The following is a 5,611-nucleotide window of genomic DNA, read 5'->3' as shown; positions in this document are numbered from 1 at the left end:
TGTCTCTCTTTTTAGAAATCCTTCTCCTCCCCACGCAATTCCCATGTCTGGTGAGGCCCAGGACTAATAATAATTCCTCAGAGAATCTGGCCTGTTTGAAAATCCACAAAAATGGATTTTCAAAATAAACAGCATCCAAATGAGGGTGTACTCTAGAATATATACCAGCAAGAAAGTGATGGTAACCACTTCATGGTTATTTACTACTCCCAGGAAGGCAAAGGTATTATTTCTTCTGAAGTTGTCATCTTTCCAGGTCAGGACTCAGCTAAGCCCAAAGCTGGAAATGTTTTTATTCCAGCGACCAGCTGTCACACCAGAAGGGAGGGCACAACCCTCCTGGTGGAAGTGTGTCTGGGTCACCTTCCCAAGAGGTGGGATGTCCCGTTGGCTGGCTGAACAGCTTGCCAGTGAGATCACACAGAGAGCTCAAACCACCTACAGAAACTCCCCCAGGCTGCAGCCCCTCAGCATTACGGGGTGGGTGAGAGGAGCATGGACTTCAGGGCTGGGCACATCTAAGCTTAACTCCACGTTCCCTCACTGATTCTGCGATGCGGCTCAGGTCAACGCCTACAAAATGAGGTTGGAAATACTCCTTGGGCAGCTGTAAGAATTGAATGATCCAGCCTATGAAGGCCTGAAACATAGGAGTTCAAACACGTAATCGTCCCCACTTAGGAATATTGTACCTGTGAGTAATCATGTTTATAGAACAGAGGTCGCCTTATCAGTGGAGACTCCTGATGGGACACCACCTTAAAACTCCTGCGAACGACCTTCAGCTGTCAGCAAACAGCAGTCTCCTGCTCTGCCCTTTCCAGTTCTAGAGAAGACCTTTCCGCCTCCCTCGGAAAGGCAGCCCCACCAGCACAGGCGGCAGGTCTTCGACGGATGATGGGGCGACTTCTGAGAGTGCTCATTCCCTCCCTGTTTCATCAGCACAACCAGATGCGGATTCACCATGAAGTTAATAACGCTTAAGCCCGCCGAGCTCCCCGCACCCGCGGCCCGCGCCGCGCGCCGCTCCCGCCCCGCAGCCCCGAGGCAGCCCCTGGCGGGGCCTGGCAGGTCCAGCCCCGGAGCACAGCTCGGTCCAGTCGGGGCGGCGGCGGAGGGCGCTGAGCCGAGATGCGATGGCTGGGGGGCACCGTGCTGTGCCTGCTGCTGGCGGCGGCGGTCCCCACGGCCCCCGCGCCAGCTCCGCCAGTGACCCCGGCTTCGTTCGAGCCCGGCCCGGCTCTCAGCTCCCCGCAGGAGGCGGCCACCCTCAACGAGCTGCTCCGCGAGGTTGAGGAACTGATGGAGGGCACGCAGCACGAACTGCGCAGCGCGGGGCAGGAGGTGGAGGCAGAAGAGGCTGCTGCTAAAACGACGTCAGAAGCGAGCCCGGCACGCTTACCTCCCGGCTATCACAGTGAGACCGACACGGAAACCAAGGCTGGAAACAACACCATCCACCGAGAAATTCACAAGGTCACCGACAACCACACTGGACGGATGGTCTTTTCAGAGACGGTCATTACGTCAATGGGCGACGAGGAAGGCAAAAGGAGCCACGAGCGCGTCACTGATGAGGACTGTGGGCCTGGCAGCTACTGCCAGATTTCCAGCTTCCAGTACTCCTGCCAGCCGTGCCGGGACCAGCAGACACTCTGCACCCGGGACAGCGAGTGTGGTGGAGACCAGCTGTGCGTCTGGGGTCACTGCACCAAAACGGCCACCGAAGGCGGCAATGGGACCATCTGTGACAGCCAGAGGGACTGCCAGCCGGGGCTGTGCTGTGCCTTCCAGAGAGGTCTGTTGTTTCCTGTGTGCACACCCCTGCCCGTAGAGGGTGAGCTCTGCCACGACCCCGCCAGCCGGCTTCTGGATCTCATCACCTGGGAGCTGGAGCCTGATGGAGCTTTGGACCGACGCCCATGTGCCAGTGGCCTCCTCTGCCAGCCTCATAGCCACAGCCTGGTGTATGTGTGCAAGCCCCCCTTCGTCGGGGGCCGCGATGAGGACGGAGCGAACCTGGTGCCCAGAGACGTCCCCGACGAGTACGAAGACGGCGGCTTCATCGAGGAGGTGCGCCGGGAGCTGGAGAACCTGGAGAGGAGCCTGTAGGTGGAAATGGCTCTCAGGGAGCTCGGGGCCGCCTCGGAGCTGCTGGAGGGAGAGGAGATTTAGACCCAGGCCTGTTCTGTGGGTAGACATGCAACAGAAGTAGTTAATTTATTTCCCCAGCTGTGTCCCTAGGTGTGGGCTCACCAGGCTTTTTTTCCGTGGCCTCTTCCCAGTACATTTTCCCCTCTGGCTTGAAACAACATGAGGGGCTGCACCCTTGCCCAGCACCCACCCCCGTCCCCCATGCATCACAATTCTGGTGTCCGGGGAAGACCGGGGTGTGGCAGGCTGAAGGTAGACTAGGGCTGCTAAACTGGTCCAAAGTATTGGCTGCTTCGCCTCTGCTGGTTGGCAGACGGCACGTTTCGTTTTGTATGACATTGCCTCGAGAATAGCTGGAGGGGAGGGGATGGAAAAGAACGCAGAATTTCCCCACGATGGGTTTTGGGGAAATGTTGACTCTCAAACATGTGGAGAAGAATGCCCTGCTTTGCAAACGTAAACCTGCGAAATTGCAACAAGTGAATCTTTCATGCCGTTCTCCCCATGGGCACAGGCAAGCGCTGCCCTCAGCTGCTGCAGGTGAAACGTTCTCACTCCGCGTTGCCTGCATTCATCCTCTCAGCAGTGTTACTCAGCTCCTACCTCTGTGCCAGGGCAGCAGTGTCATGTCCTCTCACCACAGCCTGGTGAAGGGGGCGTTGGTGTCCCCGTCTGTCAGGATCTCGGAGGCTCAGAGATGTCAAGTGGCTTGCCAAGTCACACAGCTAGTGAAGACCAGAGCAGGATGTCACCCAGGTGTGATTCCAAGCCCAGTGCTCTCCCCACCAGCTTCGGTGCCACCAAAAGTACCCCCTACGAGGATGAAGAATGAGATTTTTCCTTTTTTTTTTTTTGAGGCACATCTGGAACTAAGGTCAAACTAGTTCACACATCCCTGTAAGATTAAAGTTCTGCTGTTAGAAAAACAGTGTTCTCCCCAGTGTGGGTGGCCATCATTCCAGTGGAGACAGAGGTATTGACACTGTCCCCTGTGGCAGTCAGTTATATCAGTAACTTTGAAGGTACACATGACTGGAGCATAATATGTAAGTTAACGTGCCAGAAACAGTACTTAGGTAATCTTAGGGCCAGGATTATAAATGAAATTTGCAAAATCAATTACCAGCAACTGAAGACCATTATTGACTGCATGGAGAAAATCAAGCCAAGCAAGACTTTGTGAAATATGGTTGTAATATCCAAGCTAAGAGCACTGAATTGTATGCTGTTCCATAAATGATATTTTCAAGTGTCATGGACTGTTTCCATCATGTATTCAGAGTTATTAAATGTTAAAGTCACACACAATTGTATAAGCATGCTTTCTTCAAGTTTTAAATTATGTATAAACACATGTTGCATTTAGAAATCAAGCATAAATCACTTAAACTACAAAAATAAAAAAGAAATAAAAAATAAAGCTTAAGCTTCAGGGCCCTTTAATTGTAATGGCCCATTCCAATGCCTTATACCCAACTTAGAACTTATAATATTTATGTTCTTTTTCTTAAAGAGGATCTCTCAGATTGTATAAGTTCTGGACCTTCAAAAATATAGACCTGTCCCTGGACTCACCATAAGGATAGTGTCTTCCTTATTTTACAGCTAAAGAAATGAAATACCTGAGATGATCAGGAATAAGACCTGAGCGTCTTAGTTCCAGCCTCAAGCTTAACCTTCTACATAAGCTGCCTGCCTTACACAGGCACCATCTCCACCTTGGGTCACCTCTCCCTCCTCTGGCTATACCCCAGACTGTGCAAGCTAATTAGCAAAGAGAAAAGTGGAGATTCTGTATCCCCACATCTTACCAATAACTACAACTAAGACTCATATTTTATCATATAAGTAGTAGATAATTTTCATTTTATATAAATATAAAATTTTGTCCCAGACTAAAGCAAACTGTAATAATGACACAGCTGTAAATTATTATATTAACAAAAAAGGTCTAAATTATTTCCTCCCAACATTTAATGAATACAGTTGCTGAATGAATTTCCCAAATGCACTGCCTTCCCCCATTCCATGTTCCCATTCCAACAGTGGAATCATGCAGCTGTTGGGAAGACCAGTGATTCCCATGTCATCCTTCCAGAATACAATTTATTTGCCAAAAAGAAAGACTGAAAAAAAGAGAGAGAGGGAGACTAAATTGTCTTTGATCAGTGGGAATTAGTTGCAAATGCTCAATAAAAATAAAAGCTGGATTTGACTTGTAGTATGTTTAGGACTTCAGTGATGCAATCACCCAAATTTAGAATTTATAAGGTTGCTTTGTTCAGTTCCCTCAGCTCAGTTCCCATATAAATGTTTGCTCTCAGGGCAAAAACATGAAGCATCTGGATGGAATCTATTCTGGCTTCAGGAAGACAAAATGCCAACCCTGTAGAAAAACTGTCCATCTTTAAATTCAAATCCAAGCAGCTTGCACCCCAACCAAAGTCTGTTTCTCTACATCTTTATAAATGACATGATTTAAATCATCTGTGTGGTGATTCTCTTTTCCCTATTCTTTGCAATCTTTTGGAGTGAATGTGGTGCTTGTTAACGTAAGGAACTGATAGTTTGTTGTCATTTTCCATGGTCTTGACATTTGGGAACATTTGTAATCAATAAAGGCAGACACGAGGAAACAAATTTGATAACTGTTTTTAAGGAATAAAGACAGAATATTAAAACAGGATTCAAAAGAAGTGCCTTTACCCCAAATCTAATAAATCCACAGCTTGAAATTTTTGATTAACTAGCTGTCACGTCATCCAACCTACTTCTGCATATTTAAGAGAGCTTCTTCTCATCCACACTTGCCCTCATCCCCCACACAAAACCATACTGTTCAGGGACCAGTAACAAATTAGTTCACTAATGTCCATTAATTCCACTGGGCACTTGGAAATGCCAACCAGACAGTCCTGGGTAAAATTGTAACACAAAGCCTGGGCTACGTGCCACCATCTTCCTTTTCTTTATGGCATTTGTCTTTCACTTATTCACTAGTAAAACCACCCAATTCTTTCTTTGCCATATGGTTACACAGGGTGGCCCATCGTAGCTGCAGAATCAGCTGCATTGAGCAGTGTCTCCTGTCTAAGCCGTTTCCTCACGCCTCTCTCCACATCAGCATCTGTCTGTCCACTGGCTGACTTCACAAGGTCATAACCTAAAATGGGCCTCTAACTTACACTCAGTTTTGCTGGTGGGACTGGATTATCTGAGCTCTGTATCATCATGGAAAAAAATCTCCATTCTGCATTTAATGATGGATTCCAGTGGAATACGGTGATACTTTTAAATGAAGTTTTGTTTTGTTTTGTTTTGTTGTGTTTTGTTTTCTAATAGGGGCCTATAATAGTAATAGTGTCTTAACCCAAAGAAGTGATTCCAATACAGAAATGCCAAATAGTGATGGAAGACGGATGACTAGCAGGGTCCCAAAAGGCAGAAAATCACTGGC

At 48.3% G+C, this 5,611-nt stretch overlaps 1 pseudogene across 1 annotated transcript; it reads left to right on the top strand.

The window, feature by feature from the left end:
* Positions 1-1,080: 1,080 nt before the first annotated feature.
* LOC309662672 (dickkopf-related protein 3 pseudogene) lies at positions 1,081-3,462 on the top strand (annotated as a pseudogene). Its single transcript has one exon. The product of its transcript is annotated as a dickkopf-related protein 3 pseudogene (transcript).
* The last annotated feature ends 2,149 nt before the right edge of the window (positions 3,463-5,611 follow it).

This window comes from Balaenoptera physalus, assembly GCF_965194825.1.
Source record: "Balaenoptera physalus genome assembly, chromosome: 6".
NCBI lineage: Eukaryota > Metazoa > Chordata > Mammalia > Artiodactyla > Balaenopteridae > Balaenoptera > Balaenoptera physalus.
This window is presented reverse-complemented; position numbering and strand designations above follow the sequence as displayed.